The 10,255-nt window shown below is 41.9% G+C and overlaps 1 protein-coding gene and 1 non-coding gene across 2 annotated transcripts in view; one reads left to right on the forward strand and one right to left on the reverse strand.

The window, feature by feature from the left end:
• The window catches only part of IGF2BP3 (insulin like growth factor 2 mRNA binding protein 3), a 147,852-nt gene that overhangs the window by 33,699 nt on the left and 103,898 nt on the right, over nucleotides 1-10,255 (forward strand). The gene's annotated exons all lie outside the window — the stretch shown is intronic.
• On the reverse strand, nucleotides 7,482-7,589 carry LOC132017030 (U6 spliceosomal RNA). Its single transcript, XR_009404114.1, has one exon. It is a non-coding gene; the product is annotated as a U6 spliceosomal RNA (small nuclear RNA).

Raw genomic sequence — 10,255 nt, forward strand, 5'->3', positions numbered from 1 at the left:
TTAAAAAAAAAAAAAAAAACAGGGCGCCTGGGTGGCTCAGTGGGTTAAGCTGCTGCCTTCGGCTCAGGTCATGATCTCAGGGTCCTGGGATCGAGTCCCCCATCGGGCTCTCTGCTCTGCAGGGAGCCTGCTTCCTCCTCTCTCTCTCTCTCTCTTTCCCTCTCTCTCTCTCTCTGCCTGCCTCTTTGCCTACTTGTGATCTCTGTCAAATAAATAAAACCTTTAAAAAAAAAAAAAAACAAACAGTACTTGTGACCCTTGTCAATCCAAAAAATGGGATTCAGTTTTTAAGTTGTTTTTAAAGATTTCATTAATTTTTAAAAATTTTTGTTTTCATTAAATTTTTTTTTAAAAGATACTTTTTTATTTATTTGACAGAGAGAGACACAGCAAGAGAGAGGGAACACAAGCAGTGGGAGTGGGAGAGGGAGAAGCAGGTTTCCCGCTGAGCAGAGGGCCCGATGCGGGGCTCCATCCCAGGATCCTGGGATCATGACCTGAACCCAAGGCAGATGTTTAATGACTCAGCCACCCAGGTGCCCCATTTCATCAATTTATCTGACAGAGCAAATGAGAGTACAATTAGGGGGAAGCAAAATAGGGAGATGCAGACTCCCTGCTAAGCAGAGAGCCCTGTGCAGGACTTGATCCCAGGATCAAAGTCAGGCTTTTTTAACTGAGTCATGCAGGCACCCCTTTAACGGATTCTTAGTTCTACTTGATTTACTCCTAAATTTTCATGTTGCTCCCTCCTTTCTGTTTTTACTGACACTTCTTTAAGACTGCCCTAAAATGTCTGTTTCTTCTGCTAGACTGTAAAATCTGGCGGAGAGAGCACTGATGTTACAGAGTTAGTTAGAACTGTTGAAATTTAGAACTGGTTTCTCTTGCTTTATCTTGGGTTCTATACTTCAGGTTGGAAATAAGGCTGATTTCCCCCTCAACAATAAGGAAGTTTTATTTTATTTGTAAAACAAAACCAACAAATCAAAAGTCACCTGTGATTCTTCCAGCCAGAGTGTGTAATGGTCCCTTTTACTTGGGTTTCTGGGTGCTTCGTAGTTTTCTCTATTTACAAATTTAAGGCTAGGTCTTTGAGCATGCTACAGCTTTATATGAGGAAACATAAGAGAATCCTTCATAGACCTGTATCTCTGGGGCATATAATACATTATATGTTAATAAAAACAAATAAAAAGAATCCTTGAGTTAGAGGCTTTGGTAAGAGACTGTCAAGTCAGTGATGAGGCAAGGTTAATGCTGGTTGCTACTTTTAACCTGCGATGTGTATTAAACTCTTTAAAACTTGAGATAGACCTTTAAAAAGTCTACTTCTTTAAAAAAAATCTTAATTCACAACTGTATAAAATAAAATTATATATATATCACATTGAATGCTATTATTATTATTATTATTATTATTATTATTATTTTTTTTTTTTTTAAAAAAAGATTTTATTTATTTGACAGAGAGAGATCACAAGTAGGCAGAGAGAGAGAGAGAGAGAGGGAAGCAGGCTCCCCGCCGAGCAGAGAGCCCGATGCGGGACTCGATCCCAGGACCCTGAGATCATGACCTGAGCCGAAGGCAGCGGCCTAACCCACTGAGCCACCCAGGCGCCCTATTATTATTTTTTTAAAGATTTTATTTATTTATTTGACGGACAGAGATCACAAGTAGGCAGAGAAGCAGGCAGAGGGAGAGGAGGAAGCAGGCTCCCTGCTGAGCAGAGAGCCTGATGCGGGCTCGATCCCCGCCAGGATCCTGGGATCATGACCTGAGCTGAAGGCAGAGGCCCTAACCCACTGAGCCACCCAGGCGCCCCTGAATGCTATTATTAATATAAGTAATTAGCAATATTAAATTTGGCCAGGTTGAACAAATTCCTTTTAGGGTATAGGTTGAATTGGTTGGCCCAGCTGGAGTGATAGTGTGCGGTTGGTACAGAGTGCCTCCAAGTGGTGGGTCAAAGAGGCCACACCTACAGGCTTGGCTTCTTTTTGGAAAATGACTGGTCCAAACGTGGACTGTGTATCCCACTTCCTTGCCTAAAGAAACAAGGCGGAGGGAAACCTGTTACAAGGTACACTTGGTTTTTCTCTTCCCGCCTTCTGGTGTTAGCCTGTTAGATTGTCATAGTCTTACTATGAAGTGAGAAATCAGTGAATTCCTTAATTTGTATAAGTGTTGGTAGAAAGAAGGGAGTGCAACAGAGCCTTTTGGGGGAAGTAAGATGAACAAAATGTACATTCAGGATTTGTAGGTCATTTGGACAGAATGTTGCAAGTTTAATACATTTTTATTTCTTGCATTAGGACTTACCTGTGAAATGTCTGGCTTCCTAAATGCCTGGGTGCCTGTGTATGCAGTTGTCCTGCTATCTTGAGGCAGTTGAGTTATGTTTTTAGCACTGCTGTCTTCCTTGTTATAATATGTAACTTTGTCCATTTAATGTCAGTATTGAGTCTTGATATGTAATGATCATTGTTTGGTTAAAGCAGTGGGATAAAGTGAAGATTTTGCATAGGGTTAGCCTATATTTGACCTTGAGAATGTAATAAAAATTACATCCTTTTAATCTTTCTGAAATCATTCGATATGGTTACATTGTTGGTTGGATTATAAGTGAAATCAGTGATTGAATATAGTGTAGTTAAGAGAGTAGTCTCCGGAGCCAGAGAGTGTGGGGATTGGTACTGATCCTGCTACACTTGAGCGGTTAGTATTTGGGCAGGTTAAACTTAGGCTTTGTTTCCTAATCGATAAAGTGCTGACTGTGAAGATTGAGTGAGATAGACACTGTCTTAGGCAGTGTGGCTGCTATCGCAAAGTACCACAGACAGGGTAGTTTAAACAGCAGACATTTATTTCTTAAGCACCTTTCTGGAGGCTGGGAAGTCCAAGATCAAAGTGCAGTCAGATGCTTCGGTTCTTGGTGTAAGAGCCCTTTCTTCGTGGCCTGTGGAGAGATGCCTTCTTGCCTTGGTGCCGTGGCTCACATGGCTTCACCTCAGCATGTACCAGTGAAAGAGCCGTGGTCTGTCTTCTCACAAAGATAGTGATCCTGGGGTACCTGGCTGGCTTAGTAGGGTATGCACCTCTTGATCTTGGGGCTGTGAGTTGGAGCCCCATGTTCAGCGTAGAGATTGCTCTAAAAAAACTCTTCAAGAAAAAAAAAAAAGATAGTAATCCTCTGGGGACTTCATCCTCATGACATCATCTAACTAAGCCTGAGTATTTTCCCAAAGGCCCAGCTTTGTAATACCGTCATGTTGGAGGTTAGGGCTGTAATGTAGGAATTTGGGGAGGCTTGGGGGACACAAGCATTCCATCTGTAACAGCATTTCCTTGTTTATATTCTTAGCTGCTATCAAACTTTACAGTGAAGTAAAGACACAAATAAGAAAGACACTTGGCAACAACCTAGTAATCTGAAATTTGAATTGGAAATAATCTGCGAGAATACATGGTTTATTTCTCTTGGAAACAAAATGCCTGTTTTCCAGCTGTGGCCTAAGAGCAATGAGCAACTTAATGAGCACTCTAGTGACTAGATTGTGTCTCTGTGTATTATTTCTGACTAATAATAAGGACTAGCGGTTTATGTAGAAAAAGCTGATTGTAGAGGGACTAGGAGATGTACCAGTTGAACCCGGATTATCATGCCATAACAGAAAGCAGAGGCGCAGTCAGAGATGACTGGAGTCTTGTCACAAGGTGCCGGAGTGAGTATGACTAGCCAAAGATGGGGCAATTTGAGCATCAGGAGGAATTAATGCAGTGGATTGATACACTCCAAATACCCAGGACTCTGTGAATTTATGATGATACAGAAAAGAAATAAACATTTGGTTATCTTAGGACAGTGCCAGAGCACCAACTCATTATTCTGAAAAGTTTGAAATAGCCATGTCTTTGAACTCCTGGGAGAAGAGATGGAGATGAAGATTTGCATGAAGCTGATTTATTTTGGACAGGATTCCAGGAAGCAAGAGTGAGGGAATGGGGAGAGTGTAATGGAAAGTCAAGAAAAACCAACGAAAGGTGCTTTACTGAGATTGCCATAAGGAAGGCAGACCTTAGAGGAATGTATAGAATCCCTCCTAGCTGAAGATGGGCATTTATCTGCTGCTTAGTTCCCTTCCCTTGTAAACTGGATTGTCTTGAGGGTTTCATCTCTCCGTTGCTTCCAGACTCCTCCTGTACTCTTCTGAGGCTTTGGAGAAAGCCCTGAGGTAAAACAGAGATGTGTAAGATGTGTGCCTCGGGGTGGAGGGAGGCAGGGCAGCCTCATGGTACATGGGTCTGTCCACTACAGCTGTGGATGCAATCAGAGGTGAGTGAGGGGATGTGATAAAGAGCGCAAAGCCATCTGCAGAAGGGCAAGAATCGAGGATTTATCCTGTCTTCACTGTACTGACTCTGTTCAGAGTATCCAGGTATTCAACAGGGGAAAGTTGTTCTTCATGGAAGAACTCAAGCTGAATAAAGTCACAGAAGACATAAATGAGAAAACCACTTTCAATCCTGAATGAAATAATGGATTTTGGCAGTGATCATTGGTGATTGCAACATCACAGGAGGATAGCTAGAGACAGATATCTCTTCCTAGAAGCACAAGTCACTTTCTCTTTCTTTCCTTTTTTTTTTTTTTAATTTTATTTATTTATTTGACAGAGAGTGAGAGAGAGCACAAGCAGGCAGAGGGAGAGGGAGAAGCAGGCACCTTGCCAAGCAAGGAGCCCGACATGGGGTTTGATCCTAGGACCCTGGCATCATGACCTGAGCCGAAGGCAGTTGCCTAACCAACTGAGCCACCCAGGCACCCCCCCCCCCCTTTTTAAAAAAAGTTTCATTTATTTAATCTTTACTCCCAACATGGGGCTTGAACTCAGGACCCCAAGTTCAAGAGTTGGATGTTCCTCTGACTGAGCCAGCCACGTACCCCCAGTATAAGACACCTCTTGTGGTATATTATTGTCTCTCCCTCAAACAAGCAGCAATAAAAAAAACAAATGGAGGGGTGCCTGGGTGGCTCAGTGGATTAAGCCGCTGCCTTCGGCTCAGGTCATGATCTCAGGGTCCTGGGATCGAGTCCCGCATTGGGCTCTCTGCTCAGCAGGGAGTCTGCTTCTCTCTCTCTCTCTCTGCCTGCCTCTCTGTCTACTTGCGATCTCTCTCTCTGTCAAATAAATAAATAAAATCTTAAAAAAAAACACACACACACAAATGGAATCTTCAGCTCTAATTACAGAGGGGATGGAGGAGAATATGAAACACCATCATAGGGCTATAATTAGCAAAATCCAGGCAGTGAGGAACTATAGGACAAATGACAGGTTTGCACCCCCCACCCCGTAAGTTGCAAGGGGGGAAAAAAAAAGGAAACCATGTAGATGATGAGACTAGAATCATAATCAACCAAATGCAGTATATGGCTGTCTTGGGTTACTGATGGACTTCCCTACTGAGCAGGGAGCCCAGCGTGGGGCCTGATCCCAGGACCCTGGTACCATGACCTGAAAGCAGCCGCTTAACTCAACCAACTGAGCCACCCAGAGTCTCTTTAAGATTCATTTTGAAAGAGCTACGAATATTGATGTACATTCCAGGAGGCAGGCATTTGGGGTGGGAGAGAAGCGTGGGTAGCTTTGATTGTCTTGCTCTAATTATTTGGGTAGGTAGATTGGTAGATGTGTAATATTTTTATATTACAAAAGATAAAATGTATATCAAATTCAATATAGTACATAGTTTATTGAAAATGACACAAAAAGGATACTATGGATAAAATCCACAATGAGTAATGATGCAGGATTTGTGACCTTTCCACCAAATAAATGGCAAAAAGAGTGAAGACCTAAGAGAGATCAAGTCCACACATGTCTATCTTTTGGGGGTGGTTTTTGGTTATTTTTAATTTTATTTTTTAAAAAGTTTATTGGACAGAGAGAGACACAGCTAGAGAGGGAACACAAGCAGGGGGAATGGGAGAGGGAGAAGCAGACCTCTCACTGAGCAGGGAGCCTGATCTGTGGCTCTATCCTAGGACTTTGGGATCCTGACCTCAGCTGAAGGCAGATGCTTAAGGACTGAGCCACCCAGGTCCTCCTTGTTTTGTTTTTAAATGTAAGCTCTATGTCCAGGGTGGGGCCTGAACTCCCAAAGCCAAGATCACAAGAAGGAAGCTCTACTGACTGAGCCACCCAGGCTCTCCTTCTTAGTACCTTGATAGGAATAAACCAGTTGTACAAGGATATTTATTGAGAAGTTGGAAATAGAATAGATATCTGATACCAAGGAATTTCTGTAAATCACTCTGAGGAGCAATGATGGTTTTATACTTTCTTTTCCTGTTTAGAGAGAACACATGCTGGTGCTGTTCTCAGTCTTAAGAGCCGTAGGAAAATCATTGGAAATGCTAGTAGTTTCTGATTGGCAGATCTGTGAGTCTTGTGTTTTTCTCCAAGTATAGATTGTAACAAATTTTAATGTAACACTCAGTGGCGTGCTTCTTAGGTGCCAAGCACTGTTCAGGTTCTGAGCACAACAGAGAATGAGGTGGCCTAATTAATTAGTTTTTGTGCTACGGTGTGTAATCCTGATGTTACTTAGGTGTACTTTAGGTGGAATAGAACACCAGCTCACTTTGCTGAGAGTTAAACTGAATTTGAGTAATTATATAATCATGCGGTAGAAATATGTTCGTATTGATTTTCTCGATTCTTAACTATTTAGAATCAAAGCTAAATATAACCTAATTTTAAAAGCTGGGATGGGAGATCAGTAAAGCAGGTAATAGTCTTTTTTTCTTTTTTTAAATATGAATGAACTTGATTTACTTCTATCATTTTTTCTTAATAGAATTTAAACTTGTTTTATTTATTTGTTTAAAGTAATCTCTAGGGACCTCTGGGTGGCTGAGTGGGTTAAGCCTCTGCTTTCAGCTCAGGTCATGATCTCAGGGTCCTGGCATCTTGCTTTCAGCCAGGAAGGGGCCTGCCCCCCCCATTTGTGATCTCTCTGTCAAATAAATAAATAAAATCTTTAAAAAAAAAAGATTAAAGTAATCTCTACACAATGTGGGGCTCAAACTCATGACCTTGGGATGCAGAGTCACACAGTCTGTCACCTGAGCCAGCCAGGCACCCCTGGATTTAATTGTATTATTAGGGAAAATCTAAAAACATAATACTGAGCACGAAAAACAAAAAACCAAGGAAAATTTATATACAATAAACTTATAAAAGTATGGAATACAGGGTGCCTGGGTCACTCAGTCGATTGAGCATCCAGCTCTTGATTTCTGCTCAGGTCATGAATTCAGGGTTGTGAGGCTGAGCCCCACATCATCCTCGCTGTCAGTGGGGAGTCTGCTGGAGGTGCTTGTGCACTCTCTCTCTTCCTCTGCCCCCCTTCCCACTCCTAGGCACACGTGAGCACACAAACTCTCTCTCTCTCTTCTCTCTCTCAAATTCTTAAAAATATGGAATGCTTCGTGAATTTTGTGTGTCATCCTTGCTCAGGATCTAGGCTGATCTTTTCTGTACTGCTTCAATTTCAGTGGATATACTGTGGAAGGGAGCATGCAGGTAATATAGTGCTTTAGTTGTGCATGGCTAACTCGGTGAGTGCAGCAGAGGGATGGATATTCTCAAGGACTTCTCAGGTCAAAAGTTTATGTGCTGGATGGTCAGAATTCATGCCTTTGCTTGGTTTCTTTTAGTGTTGAGCCTTTTGGCTTTTGGACTGTTGAGGAAGGAGCATGGGGTTAGGAGCAGGGGAGAAACTGCAGAGGTTAAGATAACTTTACTGTACGTGGGAAAGAACAACTCTAGATGTGAAAACACTATATGAAAATAATCCCAATGTTTGTCTAAAATGAAACTTGAGAGAATCAGATAATGGAAATTGGATAGCCATTCAAGGGAAATAATTATTTTGGAGTAACTTCCAATAAGTAAATGGGCGTTGGATGTACATTTTGAAGAATGTGTTGGGAGAACATGGGTAATGGATTACTTCCAATGTACAAAAGATGGTATTGTATTTAAAGAATTTCTTGGGAGCCCTGTGAAGTGGTATTTATTTTTGTGATATGAATAATCACCTGCTAGTTGACCTAAACTCTGTATATTCTCTTAAATGTCTAGTTTTTGGGGAAATTTCTATAATAGATATATATGCCCAGGAAAGAGTGAGTGGGCATGAATACTTAGTTTCTTAATACTGTGCTGCTGATTCTTACTGACGGGTGTTTGAATAAAACTTAGTACTTGCAGGGATGCCTGAGTGGTTCACTCAGTTAATGGTCTGCCTTTGGCTCAGGTCCTGGGATCTTGTCCTTGATTTCAGGGTCCTGGGATTGAGCCCCGCATGAGCTTCCCGCTCATTGGGGAGCCTGCTTCTCCCTCTCCCTTTGCCGGGCAGGGGGTGCCCCCCCCCCACCCCACTTCTGCTCTCTTTCTTGCTCTGCTCTTTGGCTCTGCCTTTTGGACTTGCGCTCTCGCTCTCACTCTGCCCTCTCGCTGTCGCTCTGCTCTCTCTTGGTCTCTCAAATAAAATCTTAAAGAAAAAAAAAAAAGACTTAGTACTTGCGTATGTGTATTTACATGTATGTAGTAAATCTTACTTCCTTGGTTACGCAGGGTAAATATTACACAATGTTGAGCAACTTTTCTGCTAGCTAAAGCAATATACAGCAATTGTGTAACTTGTGTATTAGACCTCTTAGAGGAGAGAGAGTTTAAATTTGGGTGTGGAGCTCAACTCCTGGCCCAAATTCATGACCCCAATATCAAGACCTGAGCTGATGTCTAGAGTCTGATGCCTTACTGAGCCACCCAGGTGCCCCAGTAGAGTATATTTTTAAAGGCTTTTATGGGAAATTGAGCATTATATAATGACTGTAGAAACTATCAGTTTAGGTGTACTCAGTAAGTAATACCGAGCTAAATACATTCATTAAAGATCTTTCATATAACTACTAATTAGAAAATTCAAACTATCTGTTTTAAATTTTTATCTTAATTTGAGTTAGTTAAGATACAATGTTAGTAAGGTTAGTCAGGGATTTTTAATGTTTTCTGTACTTGGTATCCTGAAACTTACGGACCTCATAGGATGTTTTTCAATGCATAACGTCAAGTACATAGGATTATGAAGGAAATCACTTATTTTGAAATACAGTTAACAAAATGTTAAAACTTGTAGTAAATATGTACTGCTTTACATAGTAAGTTCTGGCAACACATCTGAACTTCAGCGATGGGTGTAGATGATAAACATCTGCAGCAAGTTAATGTGATATGAAACTATCTGATGTATATTAATGTCAAAATTACAAGTAGTATGATTCTACTGTGGTTTAATGCAACATTCACAATTAAAGGAGGTACTAAATTTCAGTTAAGGGGTGCCTGGGTGGCTCAGTCATTGGGCTTCTGCCTTGGGCACAGGTCATTGTCCCAGGGTCCTGGGATTGAGCACCACATGGGGCTCCCCACTCAGTGCGAAGCCTGCTTCTCTCTCTCCTCTCTGTCTTTCTCTCTCCCCCTGCTTGTGTTCTCTCTCTGGCTGTCTCTCTCTGTCAAATAAATAAAATCTTGGAAAAAAAATTTTTTTTTTTCAGTTAGGGGATAGTGGAAAATAAATAGGTGATCTTTATTGCCCCATCTAGGTTCCCTGTATCTATCTATGGACTCATTGGCTGTGATCTCAGATTAAGAACAAGTATTGTATGGATTTGTTTGTGTCCTGGTATGCTTAATTTGAGGCCTGAGGGTTTGAATTTAGAATATAGTCACCAGGTGAAGTGTTTATCAAATATTATAATTTTTTTTTTTTTAAAGATTATTTATTTATTTATTTGACAGAGAGAAATCACAAGTAGGCAGAGAGGCAGGCAGAGAGAGGAGAGGAGGAAGCAGGCTCCCTGCTGAGCAGAGAGCCCAATGCGGGACTCGATCCCAGGACCCTGAGATCATGACCTGAGCCGAAGGCAGCGGCTTAACCCACTGAGCCACCCAGGCGCCCCTGCTATGGTGTTTTGATCTTGTCTCCTGCTTGTAGCCCTCAGGGGTTAGACTGAGTCTCGTGTAGTTTCATAAACAGAAATTAGGGGGCCCCATTCTTCAGCTTTCTCCTTTCCTGTGTCCTCCACTCTCCTGATTGGTTCCTCTGGATCCCAGGACCCTGAGATCATGACCTGAGCCGAAGGCAGCGGCTTAACCCACTGAGCCACCCAGGCGCCCC

This window comes from Mustela nigripes, chromosome 4 (genome assembly GCF_022355385.1).
Source record: "Mustela nigripes isolate SB6536 chromosome 4, MUSNIG.SB6536, whole genome shotgun sequence".
NCBI classification, from domain to species: Eukaryota; Metazoa; Chordata; class Mammalia; order Carnivora; family Mustelidae; genus Mustela; species Mustela nigripes.